General features: G+C 41.6%; 1 protein-coding gene and 1 long non-coding RNA gene across 9 annotated transcripts in view; one reads left to right on the top strand and one right to left on the bottom strand.

Annotated features, from left to right (window-relative positions):
• Window positions 1-25,743, top strand: part of LOC110836788 (uncharacterized) — a 229,735-nt gene extending 203,992 nt beyond the window's left edge. Inside the window, exons 4-5 of one of the 2 annotated variants that reach the window (XR_015532588.1) lie at window positions 6,390-6,480; window positions 25,523-25,743. This is a non-coding gene — a long non-coding RNA (uncharacterized LOC110836788). The remainder of the gene's footprint in view (window positions 1-6,389; window positions 6,481-25,522) is intronic. The other variant, XR_015532589.1, reaches the window with a different exon arrangement.
• Window positions 1-27,680, bottom strand: part of LOC110836787 (uncharacterized) — a 648,071-nt gene that overhangs the window by 128,194 nt on the left and 492,197 nt on the right. The gene's annotated exons all lie outside the window — the stretch shown is intronic.

The raw sequence follows: 27,680 nt of genomic DNA, 5'->3' as shown, positions 1-27,680 counted from the left end.
TCGTAGAATTTATTGAGCTGTAAATTAGAGGGAAGATATACTGCAGGAACAGATGAATAACCACATATTTCGTACTGAACTACCACAAACGCCAAGGCTTAAGTTGTCCTTTACAATGTGCTCTATGGACCATAAAAGGGGATTGATCGGTACGACGCATTCTTATTTATAACACAAGTAAATCTTAAGTATATACAAAGAAATAGCCCGGTTTAAGGTTACCGCTCAGTTATGCTACACAACCTCACATCACAAAGCACAAATTGTCAGTCGGAGGTCATTTTTAAATTTCATCAATTACGCCACTACGTTTGAATCCATTCACGAACTCGCATTGCTTCGATAATCGACCTGAATACATTCTGTTATGAAATTGTGTCCACCCAAAGATGAGTTTGTAGGCAAGGGACGACAGACGGAAGGAAATCATTTTGGAATGTGACGCCACATTCTGTAGGTATGGAGTGTCATGACCAAGGACTAGCAACCCTTCGTTCAAACAGCCTAGAATTATTTAAGTGCGTTATAAAATATGGCGGGCCGCGTCGTAACCCTGTTACTGTTATAATTAGGGCCGGGTCCGACCTCCCCGTAAAGCATCTACAGTGAGACCTGCCATGTCCTGCTATTCCAACATGTTCCTTGTTTCAGCCGCACTGCACCAACTGATACATATATTTATGCGAACTAGGTTTGAGATTCTCACGCGTTGATTACTCGTCACCCTGTCTATGAAGGCAGAAGGTTTCAGAAAACCTCTGCAAGACTTTATGGCGCTGAAGTGCAGAGGACGGCCATTTTTAATTTTTGTTTCAGTAACTGAATTACTTCTCTTAAAACAATCTATACAGAATGTAACAATTTTTTTTTGTGTGTGTGTGTGTAAGTCTCATACTTCAGATTTCGGGTCTCCAGAAGTCAATATCTCAGGGTAATAACCCACAGTTCTTATGCTTATATCCCAAATGTTAATACGAGGGTCGCTCATTAAGTAATGCCCCACATTTTTTTTCTCAGCCAATAATGAAGATAGAAAAGTGTACTTTTACATGCTTGAGATTTGATGTTTCCCGCGTTCGTGTACGGAGTTTCAAATGATTCCAACCAATAGCGGAGCTGTAGTGAACTGTTAAAATGGCGTCTGTGAACGACTCTCGTTACAAGCAACGAGCTGTAATTGAATTCCTTGTTGCTGAAAAAGAAACGGTGGTGAACATTCATAAACGTTTGTGTGCTGTGTATGGAAGCTGTGCAGTCGATAGGAGCACCGTTGGTCGCTGGGCTAAGAGAGTTAAAGCTTCAGGAAGTGAAGAAACCGAGCTCCGTGATCTGCCGCGCTCTGGGCGTCCTGCCACAGCCACCACTCCAGACATGTTGAACCGCGCGGATGCCATTATTCGTGAGGATCGGCGCATCACAACTCGACAATTGGCCCAACAGCTTTCAGTCAGCAATGGAAGTGTGATTGCAATTATCCAGGCTCTCGCATATTCGAAGGTGTGCGCAAGATGGGTTCCACGAAGTCTCACAGCAGACCACAGGATTCAAAGGAAAACGATTTCTTCTGAATTGTTGGAGCGTTTTGATGCTGAGGGAGAGGTCTTTCTGTCCCGGATCATTACAGGTGACGAAACCTGGATACACCACTTTGAGCCAGAGACAAAAAGGCAGTCAATGGAGTGGCATCATCCTCAATCACCGAGAAAGAAGAAATTCAAGACAACTCCCTCCGCCGGAAAAGTCATGATGACTGTCTTTTGGGACAGTGATGGGGTCATTCTTGTGGATGTGATGCCAAGAGGTGCGACCATCAATTCAGACGCGTACATCAGGACCCTGAAAACCCTCAAGAAGCGTTTTCGACGAGTTCGGCCTCACAAGCATCCAGCAGAAATTTTGCTCCTGCACGACAATGCACGCCCTCACACAAGTCTGAGAACCCGGGAAGAAATCACCAAATTGGGTTGGACGGTGCTACCCCATCCACCCTACAGTCCAGATCTGGCACCCTCCGACTTCCATCTCTTTGGGCCACTTAAAGATGCTATCCGCGGAACAAGATTTGAAGATGACGAGAGCGTGATTCAAGCAGTGAGGACATGGCTACGTGCACAGGACAAGAGCTGGTACCGGCAAGGCATGCATGCACTTGTTCCACGCTGGCGTAAAACCGTACAAGTTGATGGGGACTATGTGGAAAAATAGTATGTGTAAAGGAAACATTGATTTATATTGTCACTAAATTTGAGCCATCTTGAATAAATATGTTCTGAGGAAAAAAATGTGGGGCATTACTTAATGAGCGACCCTCGTAAATCGGTTTTAAAAGTTCAATAAAATATACTTAGAATTAATCGTAGACTATAAAATGCATATTTTTTTCATCGTATGTCAAAATCACAAAAGGCATTTCTAGAGATTTCTTGGGGCTCGAGAGGAATCTTGTTTGAAAATCACCGTTTCCTCGCTGCTAAAATCCACTGCCAAAGTGATTTACGGGCTTCAGAACGCACAGCAGAACGCTTAAATTCCATTATACGATTTTACGACGATGTCTTGAACACAATCTCCTCAAATTAAAAGCATTGTCATTCTAAACTTGCTTCATTTAGCGGCATTTTAACCTGAATCTCCAGAACCAAGTGCCTTCTAGAAGCGCTTGAGTTGAATTATTTGCACACCAGCTCCTTGAAGCGCATGACAATGAAACAGTTGCCTTCACACAATCCGTCCAAGTGTGATAATACGAACAGGCACGGCACAGGAACAGACTAATCATTTTAAAATGCAAATTAACTCGAATATGTACGGAAAACAATAAGGCATAAGATGAATGGAGCACAGTCCTTATTGATAAACTGATAACCGCGCAGATAATCAAGAAAATTATCATCTTTTATGGAACACGAATATTTATTACTCTGTCCTGATCCACACGAAAAAAGTTTACTCCCACCAACCCCATTTTCTTAAGAGCCATTTTAATATTATCCTCCCACTTACGCTTAGTTTCTCGTTAAGGATTTTTAATCAAAATGTTGTATTAGGTATAAAAAGATTTTAAAAAAACGTAGTTCGATTAACTATAAAATAATTTACAGACTAAACACCCTCACTACTAACTCATTTTGCCACACCTGATTTATAATAATACGCGGATTATTGAGGAAAATGAGATTACAGCTCCAACTCCCCCCCTGTCATTTATATTCGTTTGCAACAATTATTTACACAATATTCGTGACAAAAGAACGGGTACAGGACAGAATAAAACAAAAGAAATATAAATCCCAGCCTCCCGTTAGTTTCAGAACAATAACAACACTGAATTCAGTTTAATTTTATAATTAAACTCATTATCATGTACCTATCACTATTACGCCATTAACAAAAATATTATATCGCTATACAAAATAAATTATATACGAAATTTGTTAACAAACCCTTTTCAATATGGGTTTATAAATCACGTTGAAACCATTTCTGTTTCAATACATATGCGTTGTTGGCGCTGGTGTTTATATTTGTTGTAAATTAAACAAAAAAATCTGTATATTAAAATTACGAAACGTGTTACGAATAGCATGTCCCAAGCAATGAGAGGTTGTATTCACTAAAATTATGTACTGTACATAAAATACACAATTTTCATACAGCCCATGTTTAAAGAAGAGGACATGATCTACCCAACAGCTTGTAATATCGACAGTGTTAAAACATGTACCGCCCAGTTTGCGTTGAAGGAACAATTCATAATTCACATTTCGCCCGATCTGTTCCCAGACCTTCGCTTGCCTGACTAACACAGCACTAAAACCCTGCTTATGTGAAAGGTTAATAAGGAAATCGTGATTTTTTTTAGACTTGTCAGAAATACTTTACACATCCAGAAACATATGGCACATACAATTTAATTTGAATTGGAAAATGGACCTTAGTCACTGGATAAAATACTCAGATACATTTACAGTGACAACAGTGGGACTGACAAATATTACCATAAGATTTATATTCTAGATATTGTTGGTAAAAAAAAATATCTATCCTGATTAATGTCTTCATTATTTTCTTCGTCAACTCTTCGGAAAAAAAAAAATCGGTTTAAATCTGAAAGTAGGCCACGACAAATTCCTCTCAAATCCGTTCAAATTCTCCCCAAGTCATCAACCTGATATTGAAATTACTGGACGGTAAAGTTCTGTGTAGTTTGAAGACGACATTAAATGCAATGAGTACAAGATTGATCGAATACCAAAGATGTTTAAACATTTCTTGGAGACAGGCTGTGGGCGTGCGAGCGCTAATTTATATTCATCTGCTGAGCTTACTTGACACTTACAAAGTAATGCACGTTTTATGAGCGTGCCCACATGATGCCAAATTTTACATTTATGTCATTGTAATGAATCTTCATTACTTGAAAGAGACTTTAAAAATTAGTTTGTTCATGACAGTAATAATATGACCTTTTTTCAGACTATCGATTCCTTTGCTAGCTATTAATATTGACCGGCGTTTCAGAAGTGCCTACTGTCTACATCTTCAGGGCGACTGTGTAGGGATGTATCTCACTTGGCAGGGTACACCTATTTATCTTCTTTGTACCTGAACACATTACAATTTATTTACACATTTTTATCATGAAGCTACTCCACAGAGTACTCGCATCTACCTCCTGTCACACACACAAAATGCTCGAGACGGCAAATCGTTTGCTATCCTACTATTTTACCTCATGATGCTTGGGAGCGGCCCAGTAAGGCGACACAGCCGCCTCTACCACCGAAACGTCTTCAGCACCACCTTGCTAGCTGACTCAGCCGTCGCTCTGGTCAGTCTGACCAGCGTCGCGGATGGCTACCCCTTCCAGCAGCGTCGTCCTTTGGGCAGACTGCGTCTACTCGTCTGACGCTTTAAACCCCTCACTCAACATTTCTTGAGGTTTCATGCTCTGTCAGCAGTATTTCCTTGGTCGTAAAGAAGACGATATCATTATATGACGGATTTTCATGCTACGATATCGTTATGCAAGCTTTGTTCCAATATTTCGTCAAAGATGTGACAAATTACTTTGTATGTATTTAAAAATTAAAAATGTCGATATTTTCACGGCGGTGAGTCTGAAGATGGCTATCTTCTGGGTTGTAGGGCCGTGCTGTCCCTCTTAAGGGATCCGTATCACAATTTTCTTAAGAATGGAAGGTTCGGAGACTGAAGGTCCTTAAAGTTTGTGAAACTTATATTGAATTTCTGCTAACATTCCAGAGGCCTATAATTCAAACCTGAGGGTTTTTGAGGACAGGGCACCAGTGAGGAGATCTATTGGGAGGGGTGAAGAGACAGCGAATCAACTTGAAAACTGTTGGTCACGTCCTGCCTCGAGAAATGAGGTTGTCGCTACCCCAGACTTCGCGGAAGAGACAGGTTTATCGCAGAAAGCTTCATTCGAGATGTCTGGTCACACTTTAAGTCAGAGTAACCCCTGGAATTAACAGAAATCCTTGCGGTCTGATAAAGAACAATCCCGCAAGTTACCAAGGACAGCTGTCAGCTTCCGGTTTCCGGTGTTCTCTGTGCGTCACTCTTACGCAGTTTCCGATTATCAAGAATCTGATTATCAATTTGAAATGTTCAGTGCCCCTAAAGCTGTCGGTAATGGTCTCAAATTATAAGCGTGATTGATATTAGCATGAAGTTAATGGCTGTGTCAGTTACACAGTGTTCAATCGGGTTTGTTAAACAAGTTCAACGCCAAAATCAGACACTAATTGACATTTTAGAAACACATTAACTGTCGCGCACAAAAAAATGAGTAATCGAATTGAAATTTTAATACAGATGGTTGTCACCCAGTCGCGTGGAATTTAATTTCGTGGTCACCACACGCTAATTAATTCCATTCATTCAGTTGATACAGATAAGTCAGTCCCCAGGGTAAATGATTCGTGTAACTGTAGACAAATGTTTAAATTTTAATGCAGAACAGATTTTCAGATAGCATATGATGACGACAGTTAAATTATATTTGTTTCTTGCTTTATTTAATGATGCCTTATCGCATACAGTGTTCGAAAAATCAAGCGATCAATTGAACTGATGGTATAAATCGCATAATGTTGCTCTAAAGTATCAGATAACATAATCTACGTACTTAATTCTGCGAGGTAATACGAACTGCCAGAGAACGGAAGACTCTAATTCGGAAGATGACGTCGAACTGAAGCCCGGAAATATTAATAGCCGTGCGATCAGACTTTCTTAAGTTGCGAAATTGAACTATTAACGTTAATCGCTGTTGAGCGCTAGCAGATGAAGATCTATTTTGCCGAGTTGTACAGAAGCGTTACGTAACATTACAAAAAACAATCACTTCTGTTCTTCTCTTGTAGAATGAGCCGGCGAATCTACGGACTGGACGACTTGGGTTCGATCCCCGACGGGGACAGAGGATTTTCACGTATACGTCAAGGTCATGTCAAGGTAAATTTTGACGCTTAATTTAAGTTGAGGTCACGGATAGGTCAGGATCCAGTCAAGGTCAGGAGATATCAGCAAAATGGTTTGCTGAATAGATGCCTTTAAAATTTTCAAGGTCATTTCTTTTCACGCTTATTTCTGCGGAACTGTAGATGCCTGAAGTACCATACTCTTATCAAATTGAGGTCAGGGATAGGTTAAGGTCATGTCGAGGTCACGGAACTATCAGCCCAAGGGTTTGCCGAATAGACGGCTTTAAGATTTTCAAGGTCATTTGAAGGTAATTTTTATCTCACTTTTATTTGTGTCGAACTTTCATCGCTCTGATAATGGAAGCAGAAGGGACCTCTGAATCGGTAAAATTCTACAAGACTACACGTCGCTGTAACCCTTAAAGCAGACATCTTCCTAATTCATGATAACAAATGCAATTGTTTGACATTGTAATAAGATATTTTATTTTAATGAATGTCTTATTACTCTTTAAAGCAAGATGAAATAGGCATAAATAGTTCGTCTCTGTGTTAATTTGTTCATGCGTCGTGAAACATCCGAACACGCCCCTGGCCAGGCTAAAAAGTTTTAGGAGAAGAAGACAAGCTGGTCGAAGGAAACCCTCGTGGGTAAGCAATTTGTCGAGAAGAGAGAAGCCTAACGGAAACATGGGAAATAAGGGGACAAACATTGTGGCTTTACTTTTGTGACGAATTCGTTTCGGATATCCGAAGGAACGGGTATGTTGCTTTATCACACCTGTCGGTCTGAGAATCCGAACAAATAACTTACAACAAAACGAATGTAAATTACATACAGGAGGCGGAAATTGTTTGGAAAGGAGACGGAAAGAAACTTCAGGCATGTAACGGGAAAGTATGCTTCAGGATTTGTTTTATATCTTAGTAACGTTTTATTTACTTGGCTGGTTCATGGAACAGCAGCTTTGAATTGCTCAAAATGGACCCCTACATGTACAGAATTATTGGCAAACTCTTATTTTGGAAACTTTTTAAAAATTACTTACCCAAGAGAGAAATTGGAACCTGAGGAAGATTTTGAGAAGACGACGAATTAATTCAGTTTCAGAACAGCACACGTTCAGTTTGTTAAAAGCCTCGGTTTGATGGTAACCGCGATTCGATTATTAATGTCAGGCACAGTTTAAATTTGATAAGTATCCATTTTCCTTACAGAGGAAATGAATACAAAATTAACATTTATATACCCGAAATTCGGAGGTCCTTGCTACCTCCGTCATCAGGGCGATGAGTAAGCCGTCTAGACTTATTAACAACTGGAGAAATACGAGTCTTAAAAACTTTCTAAATTAATGAGAAATTACAAGTGCGTCTTTTATATAATCTGTGAAGGCTTACAGAAGAGTTTTTGTAGGATTTTCTACGAAATTGAGTGTCAAAGAACTGCAAATCTCTCCAACCGAACTTCTGTTTTAATAAAAAGCTCTAATATGGTAACCGTACGATGTTAATTTGTTACTTACGAAGCAGAGATATGTCGATTTATAATTACTTCTGTGGGTACTGATGAATGTTGAAAATATCAATTTTAAAGCCGAATGAAGTATAATAATTGCTCTTTAAAGTAGGAAAGAGTAAATTGTCTGTTTCTATAAAGCATGCAGTATAGTCACTGTATGCACATTCTCCGTCAGTTTATAGAACTTCTAATGGGCTGTCACTTTGCCGACGTGTTTATTCTCTCGTGTTTTATATGTGTTGTCCAAGTTTTATTTCCTTCTTAAAGTTCCTCTTCTTTACCTTTACGATTTAGATGTACTATACAGGGTGTTTTAAAAATTCCCTGTGTTCACGCACGCCCATGTTGAGCACGTAATATGACTGTATTATCTGGGCCAGTACCTTACAATTCGTAATCCTAACCTGACCTAACTACTGAGTGTACATCCACATTCTTACGTTCACACAGGGAGTTTTAAGTCACTATGTGTCACATGACTATTCTATATTAAAATGACTACTAAATGTGCATTTCTTGACGGAGTAAACCATTGTACTTCCTGTGGGCAATGCACTTATTCAATTACCCCTGAGCTAAATCACCCCACCCATTATGAAGACGAATGAAAAGTGTATGAGTTGAGTTAAATGTATTCTTAGTGAAAGGGTGAGACGCTAGACTCTCGTTCAAAAACACTCATTACATTTCATATCCGTTCACTGAGGGACCGCACTGCATACGTTGGCAAAGTAAAGGATTTTTTCCAAATTGAAAATCAAACCCCGGTCGGTTAATCAGGGGTCCAATTAGTTGCTGTTAGTGAAAACTTTAACTTAAAAAAATACCTCATACCCTGCTTCTAAGCATTCTGTCTGGTGGCTGTTAAAACACCACATACGTAAGGTATCCCCGCAATGCATAAAGCGATATACGTCCGTGGCTGCCATATGCAGTTAGTGCATAAAGCAATCTGTTTGGTACTTACGAGTCTCTTTAAATTCAGTTATCGCGTGTCGTTCTTAATCAGTACATGTCATGGGATTTGTATTTTTATGTATAGTTTATGGATTTTCCAGCGATGTGAATCTTTAGGGGAATACTGAATCTAGGCTAATCTTTGGCACGCACTGAAGATATTCTACGTTGGCTCAGTCCATTTCGGAATTCGTACGTGTCGTAACTACTGTGTCTTCAAAAGGCCTAGATCTGTTTATGGCGTCTGTTATAAGGCTTTGAAGTATTGGTGTCTCTTATCTCCAGAAAGAGAGAATACACAGCATGATCGTTAGGTTGTGCTTTTATGTTTCGGAAGAAAAATAAAGTGCCTTCATAAAATATTTATCTTTCAAACACTTATCATCGTACAGCATACTGGAGGTTGGCAATATTATGTGTTTAATGTCACCAGTACACTCGTCGAGTCATAAAATGTTACGGCCATTACGTTGGTAGTACTGGCGAGAGGTTTTCGTCGATGGTGTGTCGTTGACACCGAGTTTCACAAAAATCGGTCAGTCTCTTGAGAACAAGAATTGCACGGAACCAAGATTGCTTACTCAGTACGGTGACTGGCTACGGGTTGAACGGCCCTACTTCGATTCCCTTTGTAGGATTTGAGTTTTTCAAGACGGCGAGTCTGAAGATGGCTGTCTTCTGGGGACAAAATGTTCTCATCAACATCAGGTCCAGACCCGTAGCCGTAAGGGCCTAACCTGTTATCACATTCAGTCGATACCAGGTGTTTTATATTATGGGACAAAGCGACCTAAGCGTGAAGCTGATAAGTCGCTTTTACAGTTAAGACTGCGTGGAACCAAACCTCCACAGATTCTTACGTCTTGTTGGCGTCGTAATTAATTAAGGCTTTGACCGGGATGTTCTTTTGTTAAATCTTATGTGGTACCGCCTGATTCGACTTCTAATGGTTAAGTGAAGTGTTTTCTTCGCGGTACGGTCTGGATTCGTAAATATTATGAAGACGAGCTTCGGCTTCAAAGGGTTAACCAGCTGATTTTCGTAATGGTGAGGTGTAGTGTTTTCTTCGCGGTACGGACTGAATTCATAAATAATATTCAGACGATCTTCAGCTTCAAAGGGTTAATCACAGGGAAAATTATTTGATGAGAGGACTTAAGGACTTGTAGAGAAAATAATTTGTATTTGGTAAGCGTAACTAAGTACGTTTTGAGAGCGATCTTGACAATTAACTTCCCGTTACGTCTTATGGAATACGCGAGGTCACGTGCTATGTGGGTAATGTATGTGGTTGTTGGGGTCTCCCGATGAAATGTGGACTGCAGAGCATCGAAGTAAGAGTGGTGAGGACCTGTTAGGGCCTTCGGCACGAAGACGCCGTCCCTTAACAAACGAAGAATCAGCCTATGCAGAGAAGGCAAGAAAGGCTTCACATTGATACACGACCGCGCTCCAGAATTTGTGCCCCAGTAGATACAGGGAAGGGGAGGGGAGGGGAGGCCGTAGCGGGCCATGTCCCCGGGGTCGTTACGGCGAGAGGAAAATCTCTTGTTTCTAGGGTAAGACTTGCATATTCCACTTCAATTCTACTTTCGTCTTGCGTCCGTTTTTATCCCACTCGTTTCGTCTAGAATTTTTTTTTGTAACTAACTGCCATGATTCCTTTTCCGATAGGAAACCAGAAATGCATCCCACTGCTGTCACAAGAAAGCGATTGTCCGCGTCGAGACACATGCGAACTGTAATTTAGGAGATATATCGATTTGTAATCGATACATTGGCTCTGTACGTACACCAATGATAATGGCATTTTAACGATCTCGTGTTGAGTAACCACGACGGAAGGGCACGCCCCCTCGAGGAAGACTCAGGCGTAACTGAACGCCGTGTTGACGGGGGCGACTGTCCAGGGACGGATTGTATTGTAACAACCACTTCCTATCGCATATTAGTTCGTGACTAAATTCTTTCAAACCGAAGCTCGTCTAAATTATCTCTAAGACCTCTCAGTACGTACCGCAAACGTCACACTTCAAACTACAATGACCTTTTTAATATTATCTGAGGAATAGTCGCTGTTTACAATGGGAATCATCGAAGCCCATATACAAAATATGAAGATTTAGTGATTATTGAATCACGTTGGTCAGAAGTTACAGTTGGCTTTAAAGGATTAAACACATCTTCAGAGGTTTGAAATTACTTCGACAGACTTCTGGATGAACTCTGACCGCAGCGATTGTCAGCTGCGTTTTGTATTTTGTAGGAAGGCCTTCGAGTCGTGCCCGGGAAACATTATGTCTGAAGTTTCTTATGTCTCATGATAGTGAAGGTCGCAACAGATCGGAGTAGATCTAGACGCCTCCAAATTCCTCTGTAATTATTGGTTCATCTTTTATCTGTCACCCTGAGGAATCAAAGTACATTAAGGGTCGGGTGTTGAGGACAGGATTCGGCCCTAAGAAACAGGAAATAACTTTGTTGGTTACTGTATAAATATTTGAACGATTAATTCATGGAAGAAGGAGATGAATTGGAATTGGCGAGAATTTGAATAATATCAGGCTCACGGCTGAATTAATTGGCGGTAATGATAATTCGGGATTAATAAAACTGACGAATTCATTACTCATCTGAACAACTATCAGCTTCTGAAGGAGAGGTCTCTTTCTGTGGAGGTAGTTAATCCTCCTCACAAATCTGTTTAAAAGCTGTAGTTACAGCGTCATAAGTAAGTGTACTTAACTCGTAGTAAAGCTGGATCTCGCCTAATTTCTGTTTCGTCTTTTTAATTCAATGTGTGCATTTTATAAAATAATTTTCTTTATTAAGAATGCGATGTTACGACTCTCAGGTACGAATTTTTGACAGTAATAACTACAACTTATAATACATTTCACGTCTTTTATACTTTATAAATTACATTAACTACAACATACGCGTAATGTACGTTTATAACCAAATGCGCAGAATCTGATATTTCTCTGGACTGTAATAATATGCTCTAAAGCAAACAATTTCTGGCCGAGGGATAAATTATTACGTACATATATACAGAGGAACAATTCGTTTGAAATTCTCCTCAATGCAATAAGTCATAAAACCATGTAATTATGTACCTGAAAGTACAAGGAGCTTGCAGCTGACATTTACTAATTCTGAACCTGTACATTTACATGGAAGGAAGTTCTACGCGTGAGTTATAAGGCAGGCTGACAGTTGATTCCTGACATTGAATTATCTTCGCAAACTTCCTAGCTGTCTCGATTCCCAACTAACCAACCAGATGGCTTACGGAACCCGAAGGTTCATCACCGAATTAACCAAAGCCCTCCACCGGACCCTGTCCTGGGCCAACAAAATCCAGTCTCCTTCAACTCCTATCTCCCATAGATCCCACCTGACATTATCCTCCCATCTACGTCTAGGTCTCCCTAGAGGTCTCTTCCCCTCAGGCTTCCCGACCAATACCCGGTGCACACCTCTTGTCCCATCCATGCGCGCTACATTCCCCACCCATCTCATTCTTCTCGACTTAATCACCCTGACAATATTGGGCGAGGAGTACAGATTTTTAAGCTAGTCATTATGCAGTTTTCTCCACGCCCCATCGTCTTCTCTCCTAGGCCCAAATATCCTCCTCAACACCCGATTCTTAAACACCTGCAATCTGTGTTCCTCCCTCTGAGTGAGAGACCATGTTTCGCACCCATACAAAACAACAGGCGAAATTATGCTTTTGTACATTTTAATCTTTAGGTTTCTAGAAACCAGACGGGAAGACAAAATATTTTGAACTAAGAAGTAGAAAACATTTCCGGAATTTAATCTCCTCCTAACTTCCTCACGAGTATCATTTTGATTTGTTATTGTTGTTCCCAGATATTTGAACTTTATAACACTTTCAAAGGACTTATTAGCTACCCTAAGATAATTTTGCTCTCCTGTCTTCTGCCGACGAGACACTAACATGTACTTACTTCGAGCCCCACCTGTCCACTAGCCTCTAGTGTCCCAATGTGGTTTATTATAAATAACCGGAGAGCATTTGCTATTCAGAATGACCTGTAAGAAGAATAAGAATAAGATTCGATGTTGCCATTGCTTTCAGACCTCGTTTTGTAACGCTCAGTTAGGAAGGAACATTGAAACAGGTAGTAACTGTTACTGAATGGCGTACATCAAAATACGCGCCTGTGCTGATGATGTTAATTTACTGAGCGTGAAGAGACGCCATAACCGAGGTTCGTACAGGCGGGAACGCAAGGTAACTAACATAGCAGTCACCAGTCACCATCTTCTGCACGGATAACTGAGAGACATAACCCTGGAAAACACGTAAGCCTTGATTTACCTTCCTGAGGAGACCAAAGATTTACCAGTCGAAACACTGTTACATTTAACGAAGTATTTCTCTCGGCATGGAAATCGATATTGTTATAAGAAAGCGATGTTAAGAATGAAGGATAATACAATGAACTTTCCAACAACATAATTGACCCCTGAGATTGCGTCATAAAATGTAGCTTTTTAATGATCTTCTGAAATCCTACAGCCGTTCCCAGATCAGATCAGGGATATCATAAGCCTCCATGCTGAAGCTTATTATTCGTGTCTATAAAACATCACAGGGCCGAGGAAAGCGTCATCCAGATTTGAGCGTAAGATTTCAGAACATCCTGTACATAAAACAAACTCAACGATCCCACATCACACAGGAAGAGTCTCTAACCCAATCCTAATGAACGTCGTGTTTAGTTAAATAATTACACACCTACATAATTAAGCCCTAGATTAAAACTGATCATATGAGTACAAAGTAAATTCGCTTGAAGCATGGTGTTTGCCTACGAAATAAACAAGCCACTTTATTAATTTGATGTTGTGGGCCTCAGGTAACACGTTTCACTCAGCCACGCGAAATGCAGTAATATATACGAGAGCTAGCGAAATTAGTTGCCGTACAGAGAACTGGCATGTCCCCAGTTCATTACAGCTAAGGGTTGTTGGTGAGGGAACTGATAAAGGGGGAGACATCCGGTTCCTCCGCGTGTCTCTTAGTTTGTACGACTAGGGACCCTTCAGCTTCGAAGGCTACTTGCAATTGCCAAGAGTGTAAGTGACACACAGAAACAAGGATGTCGTAATACCTGAAATAATTTCCACACGGAAGGTTAGTTTACTGAAGACTAACATCAGTAAGAATAAGAACCACGGGACAGGCCGCACAGAGGCGAATGCATCGGGGTCTCCGAGTACTGACCCTTCTCTCGAAGAATCTCATAGACATAGACGTAAATGAATTAATTATTAAATTTGGTTTCTTCGTTTACTTAATGAAGCTACTGAAATCGTTCGCATGATGTATCAGTACAAGAACATCAGGATAATTATTGGTGAATATTTGTAAGGAAGTGGTCGTGGCATGTTTTAGACGATTATTATTCCAGAAACTACCCGGAAGAGCTGAGTAAAACCACGAACAATCCTCTGGAAAGCAGTCTCAAGGCCGACGATCGGGGTATGAACTCCCGCTAATTCTTTACGAAGTGACCTTTGCCCTAAGATTCAGGGTAAGAAGTAGTTTAATTTTTAACGACGATTTCACAGGTACCTAAGTTAGGCGAGTACAAAGGAGCAATAATTACGTTAATGTTCCAGAACTGTCCTGAAGGAAACCACAATAAATTAAGCCAAGAATCGAAAGCTAATTCTCGAGTATCCGAAGCGCCAACTGGAGGCTAGTTAGTAAATGTTCCTTTAATATGAGTCTCTGGATTAGATACATACATTATTTTCAAAAGCAAATTCCGACGCAATGTAAAAGTATTTGTGTTAATAAACGGATGCGTTATAAAAGGTTACGTGTATCGACGTGTGGATTTATTAATCACTTTACAGAAATGCTACATAATTTCGGTTCATGAACGCGATATCATCACGCATTCAAACGAGTTAATGTGTGACGATCTTTTAAAACGCGAGCTTCTCTGTTTTTCGGTCACAGTGACGTCTGTCTTTGACTGGAAGCCATTAACAGACGAACATCTCATCGGAATCCACTTCTCCACTCACAGCTTCTTTCCATAAACCTCTAACGGCGACGATTATGAAGATAAATGTCTTCGGGGATATTGCGCCTCGCGTAGTCTGATAGACGTTTACCAGTCTTCAAGAGGTCATCGCCCTGATGATTGAGGCAGCAAGGACCTTTGAAACGTCGGCCAGTTTCTACCAGACTACACGGCGCAACAACCCAGAAGACAGACATAATCGACCATTTATTGAGTACACAAAGAAAGAAAAATGACGAGGGCGAAAAGGAGAAGAGACTCTTTTCTCTCAGATTCCTCCAGGACTAAAGTTTCCTTGTAGCTCAACCTCTCTAGACGGGGCACGACACATGCGGGTATAGGACAAGACAGGGGTGAGGGGAGGGGGTGGAAAGTGTTAAATGCTTGGCTTTGGTTCATCCTCTCCACCAGCAGAATTCCATCATCAATCAGTCTCCCGTCTGAGGTGCCAGAGGCCGTCGACGTGAGTGTGGACAAACAGAAGTATCTTATGACCACCAGATAGCCTTTCCAGGTTCCATGACTTGAGAACGCGCGCTCCGTACGTGCCCCGACCGCGGTCACGTGTCTTACTGTACAGCACGTGGTTTCTTCCGGCAGGAAGGTGAAGGCAGTGTGTTCCTCTGATAAACTGGTGTCTACCTACAATTCGTAGACGTTTAGAAAGGAACCTCTTTTACGAATTTAAGCTAAAGTAGCCTATTTGGTATTTATTTGGAGTAACTCTGGCTTAATATTATTTACGTTGTCTTAATACAGGCTCTGGTTATCATTTAACTTACAATCAACTTACTTGAATAGGGATCGCCGTGTTCTTGGCTGCAGACAGTCGTCTCAGACTTACCTGAAAGTGACAAATGACAACGATTAATGTAATTTTTAAATCACACAGAGTAAAGTAGGTTCAAAAAATTACTTGGAGTAAAGTAACGTAAAGTTTTTGACTGGCTGAGCGTACCTTTTCAATAAAGATTGTTTCACAGAGTTAGTTTATATTTAGTTATGGTGGGACGCTGTCATAGGTTAATTCAAGGCACTAAAACATTTTTGTGAAAGTACTTAGGAAATCCAACAAACAGGAGGGAAATTTCTTGTTCAGCAGTTGGACTGCTCTGCTCGTGTAGTATTTGCCCTTCGCCCTATCACGTACTTCGTAACACACAGTGTAGCCAACTTAAGTAAATTTACATTTATCTAACACTAACAGCTAATAACTACTTTAAATCGTCCTGTCAACACAATGATCATCATTAAGACATTAGGCATGAGGTCGTTGCTGCTGGCCGGAGTACGTGTGACCAATTATTCAAATTGTTTGTCCATGACAAACTCGTGTTACAGGCTTTGGTGTTGCCTGTACAAACGCATAGTAATCCGTCCACAAACGCGTGCCCTGTTTAATCACATCTCAAATCGAATACCTACGACGTCTCTGCAAGCAAGAATCTGCCTTTTTAACTGGGGCCACGAGAATCGATTTCTGCTTGGAGCTGCCGATCGGGTGGGTGTTTTCCTCAGTTGCTACTCATCGTCCGACATTATTAGCGAGGTAGGCACGTGACGTCACTCAAGTGACGAGGAATCCGTGCAGTATTTTAGAAGGAAAAGTCAAGCGTAGATGACAGTATAATATTAAAATGGATATAAGTGTTCATATGAATTGTTTTGGCTCTGGACGGAGTACAAACGTGGGCTGTTGTCAACGCGGCAATGAACATTCTCATTACAGACTATTCGGGAAAGCGAATTATTCGACCAGCTGAGATATTATTTCTTTCTCGAGAAGAATTCTGCTGCTTGTTAGTTGTTGTTAACTAAGATTCAGATTATCTTTGGATAGAAAGTAGAGACCAATTTTAATGGGTAATATCGTAAAATGAACAAGGGATTGTAAGTTATGACACATGACATCAATTTTTTTTAAAATGCTTCCACACGAAGGAATTATAACCAGATTTATGAAGCAGGACTTATTTCATTTCGAGATAAGCTGTGAAATAAAATGAATTCGGCACTTTGTTTGAAGTCCTAAATGAAATCTCGTTAACAGATAGATAGTTTATGTGTACGTACACACTCGCAAACCATTCGGGCCTGTAAGTTACAGTGATCATGGGAGTTTCAGTAATTACTAGCATCCCCCCTCGAGATTTCTGGCAATTATTGCTAATTTCGTTAACTACGAGCAATGTTAATGTTTCCTGGGTCCACTGGGGAATTTTTGTAACAACTAGTGGACTGTTCATCTCACGTACAGACGTACAGTCCGGACAGTGAGAGACACTATTCGAGACAGTTTCGTTTAAAACCATTCATTTCATACGTTGCTTATTTATTAAATGCGTGACATCATTTTTACGTCACGCAATGAGACAATCACCTTTAAGATTCCCGTTTTGCTGTTGGTCTTGTAGGAAATAACGCGGATCGTGTGTTTGATGAGGCGTCAGGCTTCGCCGTCGGTAACTTAGCTTTTACGAAGAAACGTGTTAGGAGACTGTCCTTAACATTTGCCGGAAAATGTTGCGCTGAATGGAACCCGACTAACATTCTCAAATCTGCGAGTCCCAGGTTCAACATCGCGTTAACCCGGTTAACATCCACAGAGACTCTCTCTCAGTTACACGAAGAATCTCAGCGAACATCGTGCTGCCGTTCATGACGAAGTAAAGCGTATAGAGGGCATGGAGGTAACGGTTCCAAGTGTTCTGAGTGTGTGTGGTGAATTGTTCCGGTTTTAAAGGAGGCGAGAAAAATACCAAATCCCGAGCCAAGATTTCGTTCTCGGTCCCCAGATATAGACGAACTTTGTGGTGAAGAGTGAAATTTAAAAGTCCCTACAGGGATTTGAATACCGACCCCTTCAGCCAGCATTCCGGCACCTTACTAAGTCATTATTTATTTATTTATTTAGTGTTCTGTCTGACGACAGGTCCATTTGAACAGGATCCTTCCATCCTTTTCTCGGACTGGGACCTGTTCATATACGTTCTTGGCAGATGATCCAGAAGTGGTTTGCCATTGCCTTCTTCTGTGTGTGAATGGAGTAATTGTTGGGATACCACGGAGGAAAACTCCGTGTTGCCTAGACCACGGCCTTGCCCAACACAAGTTATAAATTCGGGCACCGCCGGGAATCGAACCCGAGACCCCAGGATTACAAGGCCAGCGTTCTAACCGCTAGACCACCTCATCTTATTATTATTTAGTGTTCTGTCAGACGACAGGTCCATATGAACAGGATCCTTCCATCCTTTCTCGGACTGGGACCTGTTCATATACGTTCTTGGCAGATGATCCAGTAGTGGTTTGCCATTGCCTTCTTCTGTGTGTGAATGGAGTAATTGTTGGGATGCCACGGAGGAAAACTCCGTGTTGCCTAGACCACGGCCTTGCCCAACACAAGTTATAAATTAGAACCCGAGACCCCCAGGATTACAAGGCCAGCGTTCTAACCGCTAGACCACCGTGGCGGTTTTTAAGTCATTATATAACCTATTAATGTAAAGTGCCTCGTTGCCACGTCATATCTTTGTGCCATAACCCGATATTACACTGAGCAGTTTACGTAGGAATCTCTGTTTCGTAATGAGTGGTAATTAATAATGAATAAATGGATGAAACTGATGTTATACAGAATTTTAATGCAATAAATCTAAGCTCACGGCTCGTAATTTCTCCTACGGGTTCTCTGTTGCAGCGTGGAATCGGATAATGTTGCAAATTAGAGCGTGTTTAGGTTAAGATAAAACATCTCGAAAATTAATAAAAGTATTTCTCACATAGAAATGTAAACATGTTCATACATGACCGTATCGCTAATTTCATCTCCTGAGGAAACTCCCGAGTGCATAATTTCTGCACAGGAATTAAAACCAGAAATTAAGTAAATTTGATTAGACCTCGGCGAATAATATTTCATGCAAATGGGGTGATTTGTATGACGGCCCAACCTGGACAGGAAAGCGTCAGAGATTTTGCATTCCAATTTTATTCTGTAAGAAAGGAACGTAAAGGATCCCTATTAGCAATGGCAGACAAGACTCACTCACGACCAACAACTGCATGACTAATCGACTAATCGATTATTTGGCTGATCGACTCTCTGGGTGATTAACTGTTGATTTACAGGCCGACAAAAGGGAAAAAGAGAGTACCTGATCAACTAACTAATGAAGAATTAACTATATCCTGACAAATCAGTAACTGATTAACCCTTTGAAGCCCAGTGGTAACTATATGTACCACCTGCTTTAACGATCAGTAACTCTTCATTTTGTATTAATGTGTTTGGTATAATTCTCACTGTAAACTCCGATTATTTCTTTAAACAGCGTTAACCAGTTGATCTTTGTAATGGTGAAGTGTAGTGTTTTCTTTTCGGTACGGACTGAGTTCTTAAATGTTATTTAGACGAGCCTCGGCTTCGAAGGGTTAATTAATTATCGGAATAAAAATCTATTATTTCCTTAAACAGCGTTAACCATTTGATCTTCGTAATGGTTACGTGTGGTGTTTTCTTCGCGGTACGGACTGGATTCTTAAATGATGTTTACACGAGATTCGGCTTCAAAGGTTCAACTGCCCTGTTAGATCAGTAATTGTATGGCTGATTACGTGCACACGTACAGATGTAATCAACGCATTCTCTGCTGGTAAACCAGAAGGTTAAACATCCCATACTAAATCAATTCAGTACAGTCGACGTCTAAGTAAGGGCGGAGACTTGCGCATGCCCAGAACGACTTATAACCTCTGAATGCAGATTTGCTTACACTAATGGATTAGTTGTCTTGGCGGAAGGCTTTGACATAATCAGACTAGGGGATGTTGTTACTAATAGGAGGAGGATCCCACCAGGGAAATTGTTCTTCACGAAAAGAACGCTGGTTGTATGGATGTCTGGGAATTGAACCCAGGGGTGTTGGGATGGATTTGGCTGACGGCCGCTACTACTTAAAGTAGAACTAATTTTGGCTGAAGGCCTCCATGACTGAGGCAGGCGGGCCGTGCCTGACGGAGAAATTTCTCTTGATTCTGAGACGCGAAAAGAGTTACGAGGCATTAGCTTTGCGCGCGTGAGTCTTACTGAACCTAAAGCACGTTCAGCTTCTCGAAGTGACGTCCTGTAACTGTTGCATTGACTGGGAATTGAAAGGTAGAAGCACTCGAGACATCCGATGCCTCTTGCAGTCACCACGACTGGCCGCCCCGTTCACCGTCCATCAAGCAAGTCGTTCAGAACCTTAACATCTGCTGTTCATTATAACATGAAGGAGTTGCACACCCCGAAGTCCCGTATCTGCTACTTTTTTTCTCATTTCACGCTTCTAGAAGTACATACAGTGAACGCGACACATGTGTCATCCTTGTAAATCAAATCTTAATTCAAAATAGTTGTTGAAACTTTTTGCATTGGACAGTCGAATTCATGGACACGGTTCCAGATGCGGACGCTCGAAACGGTGCCTTTTTCAGTGACCTTGTACTTGTGTTGTCAAGGACGTTTGTACAGCACTTATCTTCAGCAACATATGAACCTCGGAGTCGTAACCTAAAGGCCGAATTTCACAACTTTGAAGACGTACTCAAAAACCTCTGACCGTGGTTTCTTTTTATCTCTGCACTGATTCATACTTTGCTTCAATGTATAAAGAAGTGACGTATTTCACGTCTACTGATGACGTAGGCAAAGCGTTCTTTGAAGCAGAAATCGCTCCAGCTGACGTTTTCTGCCTTTCCAGATGAAATCTGAACATTTACTCCAAATAAGCCAGGAATACTTCGTGCACAGTCATTTTCAGATGATCTCGCACGATAATCTCGTCAGATAAATAATGACTTCTGCAGTTGATACAGTGGTATAATATACGAATCAGTCATCACTATGGGGATAACAATTTTCATCTGCCTTGAAGAGAAAAGAATCCGAGGCTCGCGGGGATAATTTTAGAGCGTCTAAGTCCAGAGTCGAAGCATGAAGTATTCTGCTAAGTGCAGAGCTGGACTTGGGCAGTTTTTGCCCTGATGTGTCGCGTTTAATGACGTGGGGGGTGTGGCACGACCCTCTCAAGCTCCTGATACCATGGGAGGGTCAACACTGGGCCTCGCCATCTGGAACATACGACTGTAAATCATTGCGGATAATGCCTCTAATCCAGAGACAGATTCCGTGTTGTCAGCGCCGTAGGAGTAACTCGTTTTTCACGCGGAATTGAAACAGGATATTTCTTTCTGAAGCTCTTTTTATACCGTCTGTTTCCCCTCCCTCCTCCTCCCCCTACCATCTATTGCAGTATAACTATTACCATAGGATTTATAAATTACAGGGCCATATCTGCGATGTAATAGGTGGTGAAGTCCCCTTCCTGAATTTTACTGCTATTAACATAGAGGGCACAGATTATAACAAAGAGAAAGGAGAGATTTTTAAAATCACATCTGTGCGAACTAAAATAGCAAAGCGGTTTCTCTAGCAGCTCCCCCTGAATCTCCCGTCGCTGAGCCAAGAGACCGCAACTGTAATAATTTTTCTCCTCGTTTTTTGTGGACGGAAAGGAATGAGAAGTATAAAGTACTGTTATCAACTGTAGCATGAACTTCAGTAGGTTTTTATCTTTCCTGTGCACAGTGAGCAGGTAATTATGCCACAAAATCCTAACTAGAACACACAGAGTCTCTGATAAAATTTAACTATACAACAGTAATTAAAGCAGAAGATATTATAACTCAGTTACGAGAAAAGAGTTTTAGATTGTGACACGGCAGTTGGCTACAGAGTGACAAAGAACATGTCTTTTGCGCTGAACCGGTTGATAGGTTTAAAATAAATAGTTGCGAAACGTTTTGATAAAGTCTCTACGAACAGAACCAACGATTTATAAATGTAAAATTCTGAGAGATCGGAGGGACATCTGACGTCATTTGAAAAACCAAATTAATCTCTCGTTTACCTCATAAACGTTTCATCACAAGCATAAACCACATGTACTAAGAGGGTTGATTAAAAGTGAATGCAAACCTCAGAAACATTGTTTAATAATCCCACACTTTCAGTCTCTTTAACTACATTCAGATGTATCAGCAAATTCTTGTGTTCAGTTGGTATTATATTTATTCTTATCAAACAAAGATACGGTCATCACTTCTGAAGACCGTTGGTGCAGGATAAATAATTAAACAGCTTCCTTAATCACGCGGAAGGCAAGTCATATTCCGTTCTTCATTGCTTATCAATTAATGATGTTCTTAAATTTACATTTCAGCAGAGAATGAATAAGGAAAACACGCGTTTCATTAATTTTCCCATAAGGCAACGGGTGTGTCCGCCTAACAGTCTCAGTTAAATATTTCTTGAGAAGTTTTAAGAAGCTGAAACATGAGATAGAAGTCACATTCAAGATCTGTTCTGTCATTTCATTACCTCACAAGAACTCTTAACCTAACACAAGATCAACTCAGTGTGCTTTACATTTTTACAAAATGTATTTGTAAAATCGATTTCATGTCGTTCAATATTCTCTTTCCCTAGGATCCCCAGGACCCAAAGTTTGAGCGTTTATCTCATGAGCCTAATTTCCGCCCACCTGTTCTTCCTCGATTAAGTGATCTTATAATTCCAGCTCAATATCACGAATCTTGAGATCCTCCATTTTTGATTATTTCATCTTAGATTCAAATTTCTGAAACATTCAGTTGTCCTTTATTCAATGCATTAATTAATGTTCAAGTAATTCACTGGTTTTGTTGTTTTAATGACTCTTTCAATCAAATCACAAGCCTCGTCATTTATTTTACCACAATCCTCGTCGTCCTTGCTTGTGGTTAGGCCAGACTGCTGCAGATGGCGTTGTGGAATGCCACTCGAGTGAACGCCATCTGCATTCAATATGTCTGCCTCTTCACTCACTAACGACCCATAGGAAGGCCCTGCAGTCTGCAAGCCGAGTTACATATGTGCGCTAATTAATCTCTTCACAGTGTCAGAAAGAGGCGTCACACAGAGAGTTTTCGGCTACAACAAGCCGGTATAGGCCTGCTACCAAAACAAGAGCTTCCGATAATAATTTATGATTCGCTTTCCCTTTAAATGCATCTCTTCGCCAGAAACTATACAGGGTGTTCCACTTAACGTAAAACCCTGCACTTCAGAACGCTGTAGCATCTGCAGCGAGCAAGCGAGCTGCCGGGAAATGAATTAGTCACAGCTCGAATGCCAGTAACTGGGTCCCGAGTTGGGACACCCTGTATTAATCGCATTTTTTTTTTGTGAAGGATACTGTGGTAGCAAAGAAGTAGACTCAATTATTTCAGATCCAGTATTGTCCATACTACCCTACAGCAATATAAAAATGGCGTATTATCAAGACGGAATATGTTAATGTTAATTAAAACAAATTAAACATACAGGGTCATCGATGACACCCATGCGATCAGGAAATCTCTTTAGCTCTAATGGCGTGTCAACAATTCGCCTGACACCTTGACTGCTATATGATGATGATGATGATAAAGATGGCGGCGGAAATTAACCATTGATTTCCTTCCCTTAAAACGTACTTCTATATATTCCAAAGTGTTGAGGTTACGCTCGAACGAACGGATTTAAGGCAAAACGTAATAACTAAAATTGTAATAAAGGAATGGATTTCATCCGAATATTTCAGAATTCATTACTACAAGACGTCTTTTTTTTTTAAAAAAAAAGTGAGGTGGTTCTACGGACGCACTGAATTTCCATAAAGTTTACGGAATTGATTTCATCAGTGCCTTAAAACTTCATTGATTTTAAGATATGGACGAAAGACTTTTTAAAAATTGTTTGGTGTAGGCTCACAAAGAGGAAATGAAATAGGGAGAGAGACGAGTGGTTTGTAAGAATGATGTTAAACGATTACAATGTTCATCCCTTCAGCTCGGGGAGCCGTGCCTATGAATGTAATCTTTGGAATAATTACGTTGACCTACGTTTTCATAATAAGCAGCCCCTGTACAAGCGTCGAATATAAGCAGCCCCCCCCCCTCCCTGTTTTCTCGACTTCATATTAGCCTATTTTCGTAAAGGCGGAAGAGGTATTCAGGTACCTGCCTCCATTTTAATGAAATCTGCAATTTAGATTAGGCGGTAGTTCGCAGGTCAGGGGTTGTGTAAGCATATCTGTAGAAGGGGATGGGGGCGAGGGGGTGATGTTGGCTTCAGCGTTGCATATTTAGGATCGCGCTAGCTTCGGAAGACAGCGCCATTACCGCCTGCTTCGTGAACTAAAGCATGAAAAGCCCGTCTTGAGAAAAGTGCGTCTTGGGTCCCGAAGCACTGAACGACGTGTGTGATACAAAACATTTGGAGACATTAACAGGGCATTTTCAACGCCTCCGCCGACTGCACACGGACACGATCCCGTGTTTACCCACGGCGAATTACACCTTTATTCTGGATGTTGCGTGTTCGCGCCTCGGACCTGGTTTTCCTCGGTCACTCCAGGGAAGTAAGTCTGAATCGCTTCGAATTCAATCTTTTAAAATCTCAAACAAAAATGCCCATTCGACTGGCCAATGTAACTCGTACACGACTGAAAGTGTTGTTCGGTTCTACGTAACTTTGCAGTTCATTCAGCGTTGCGTGCAAGTATGTATTATGAAACCGGCTTTTCCTTTCCGTTCCCTTCTGTTCACATTAACAATTGACTGGCTTCTGTCAGGAATCCATTTGCGGTTTGATGCATCGAGCGAAATATTTGGTAATCACACGTGTTTTTCGTCACGGAAGACACGTGTGAGGTCATAGACTTATTCCACGCAAGCTAAATGCTCCGCCAATGACATCGTCCTCGATTTGATCAACCTAGCTATATTTATTGAACAGTACAAATCATGCAATCGCGACGAAGAGAGTGCTGACCGCGGTAAAACACTGACTTCGCTGGTGGTTTTTTTATCCAGGCTTATATAACGTGACACCCTCATCCTCGTTTACCCCCCAGTCCGTGAACACGTGTCTCCGAAATCCATTTCATGGAGTCTTCATGTACGAGAACTCTATTTGGTCTCTCTCTCTCTCTCTCTCTCTCTCTCTCCCTCTCTCTCTCTGCCATCTTCTGCCCTTGGTTCAGTCTTCAACTTCTAGTTTACAAGAAAAACGAAACAAGGGAAAGAGGAATGTCTAGATTGGAGACGATTGTACCAAATGGGGCCCCATTCTGCAGTGACAGCCGACCGGAGAAGCCCCCGTTGGAAATTCTTACGCGTTATTTCATAAAGTGCCGTGGAACGTCGGGTTCTCGCGGTAGCGACTGTGAAGATGCCTCTGTCTTCTGCGATGTTGCACCGTGTAGTCTGACTACGCCCAGGACAAGGGGCGGCCATATTTGAAAACATGCATTGATACCATAAGATTTCCAGGGATGCTTTCCAGGCTTGGCAGCGGCGCTGGGATCGTTGTGTTCACTCCCAGGGGAACTACTTCGAGGGTGATGGATGAATTTAATACCTGAGATAAGTGTACTGTTTTTTTTTTTATATAGGCGCAGTCTGGAAACTTTCCGATCGCACCTCGTACTGAGAAGTCGAACCTCACCGCCGTAAACTACAAATAAATATACGTAAGTTTTTCATACTTCCCTATATTGTGACAGCGTCTAGGGGGAGTGGAGGTAGAGATACACACGTACTTAATTTTGTTATCAAATTGTGAGCGATTACCTTCATGGTACAGTCGTGTCAACGAAGAACATTACTTAGTATCTGTAGGGGACTAAATTTGTTTGTGACTCGATGGTGAGTGGACACGTTCGGACCGTGTTCAGTGTCCTGGGTCTTAAAAGACTGTAATCCAGCGTCTGTTCCGGGTCTTGACCTGACCTAGGAAGCAGACTGCCGGATCGCACGTAGTAAATCTTTGAAACTACGGATGGACGGACAGACAGGGAGGCACGAGAACCAGAGGCGTTCTAATCATTTATTCATACAGATGTTCGGAGTATATTACTTTGCAGTTTCACAACGACGTAAACAGACATCACGGGAGGAACTCAGAGCAGACAGTCTCGCTGTTCAGCTGTGACGAGATGTGAGTTAAACACAAAGTAAGCAGTGGGACCGGGCATTAGCAAACAGTTCCCTGAAGATGGACGTCTTCTAGGATGTAGCGCCGTGTAGCCTGATACACGCTGATAGACGCTGATAATGGAGGCAGTGTCTCTAAACCGTTCGTAAACTACCAGACTACATGGCTCAAAATGCCATCTTCATATTCGTCGGCGTAAACACCTGTAATGTTAGCAATCAGTTTCGTGCTTGTCCTGAAGCATCAGAGCGCGTCTCTGGGACAGGCAGCCATGTTTTTGATTAAAAATGGTTCCGTCTTTCACAACAGAGCGAAATCCTTCTCAGCGTACGAAGTTATAACCACGGATCTTTATACATTTAATACAGTCTAGTGATTAAGTCGAGAAGAATGAGATGGGCTGGGCATGTAGCGCGCATGGATGAGACAAGAATTGTGCACCGGGTATTGGTTGGGAAGCCTGAGGGGAAGAGACCGCTGGGGAGACCTAGACGTAGATGGGAGGATAATCTCAGGCGGGATCTATGGGAGATAGGAGTTGAAGGAGACTGGATTTTGTTGGCCCAGGACAGGGTCCGGTGGAGGGCTTTGGTTAATTCGGTGATGAACCTTCGGGTTCGGTAAGCCATCTGGTTGGTTGGGTCCACTATTTGGGAAGCCTGAGTAGAAGAGACCTCTGGGGAGACCTAGACGTAGATGGGAGGATAATGTCAGGCGGGATCTATGGGAGATAGGAGTTGAAGGAGACTGGATTTTGTTGGCCCAGGACAGGGTCCGGTGGAGGGCTTTGGTTAATTCGGTGATGAACCTTCGGGTTCGGTAAGCCATCTGGTTGGTTGGGTCCACTATTTGGGAAGCCTGAGGGGAAGAGACCGCTGGGGAGACCTAGACGTAGATGGGAGGATAATTTTAAGCGGGATCTATGGGAGACAGGAGTTGAAGGAGACTGGATTTTGTTGGCCCAGGACAGGGTCCGGTGGAGGGCTTTGGTTAATTCGGTGATGAACCTTCGTGTTCGGTAAGCCATCTGGTTGGTTGGGTCCACTATTTGGGAAGCCTGAGGGGAAGAGACCGCTGGGGAGACCTAGACGTAGATGGGAGAATAATCTCAGGCGGGATCTATGGGAGACAGGAGTCGAAGGAGACTGTCTGGGAAATTTTAGCAGAAAACCGAAAGGAATTGTCAGGGTTTTCGTAGAATGCGTACGGCAGGGAAACTGTGTAAGAGAAATGAGGAGATAAAGGCGTGGACGTTTGCGAGGAACACAAAGAATACGAATGTGTGGGATGAGAGTAGAAAGAAATTATCTTATAATATTAAATGAAGTTTCATAATGAATGAGAATTACAGAGTAGAGAAACGAAATTATATCAGACGTGAAGGAGCTCAGGCAAGAGAAGAAACTGTAGCCGCCATCTGCGTGCTGGAAAATAAATTAAATGGCACACAATATAAAGATACAGGCGAGTAAGTTAAATCTAGGCAAGGAGTTTGCCTTGCTGTAAGGAGGTTCCACGTTACGACCCTCCTAACCTCATCTTCTCTGTCGAATCCTCGGAATATCCGAACACGTGCGTGGTCACTCCCTTACAACGGGTCTGTCTTCCTTCACCGA

The sequence above is a fragment of the Zootermopsis nevadensis genome, unplaced genomic scaffold, assembly GCF_977971745.1.
Source record: "Zootermopsis nevadensis isolate Lab colony 2312 unplaced genomic scaffold, Znev_1.0 Znev_ptg000061l, whole genome shotgun sequence".
Classification (NCBI taxonomy): domain Eukaryota; kingdom Metazoa; phylum Arthropoda; class Insecta; order Blattodea; family Termopsidae; genus Zootermopsis; species Zootermopsis nevadensis.
The sequence above is the reverse complement of the archived record's forward strand: the minus strand, read 5'-3'. Positions and strand labels throughout refer to the sequence as shown.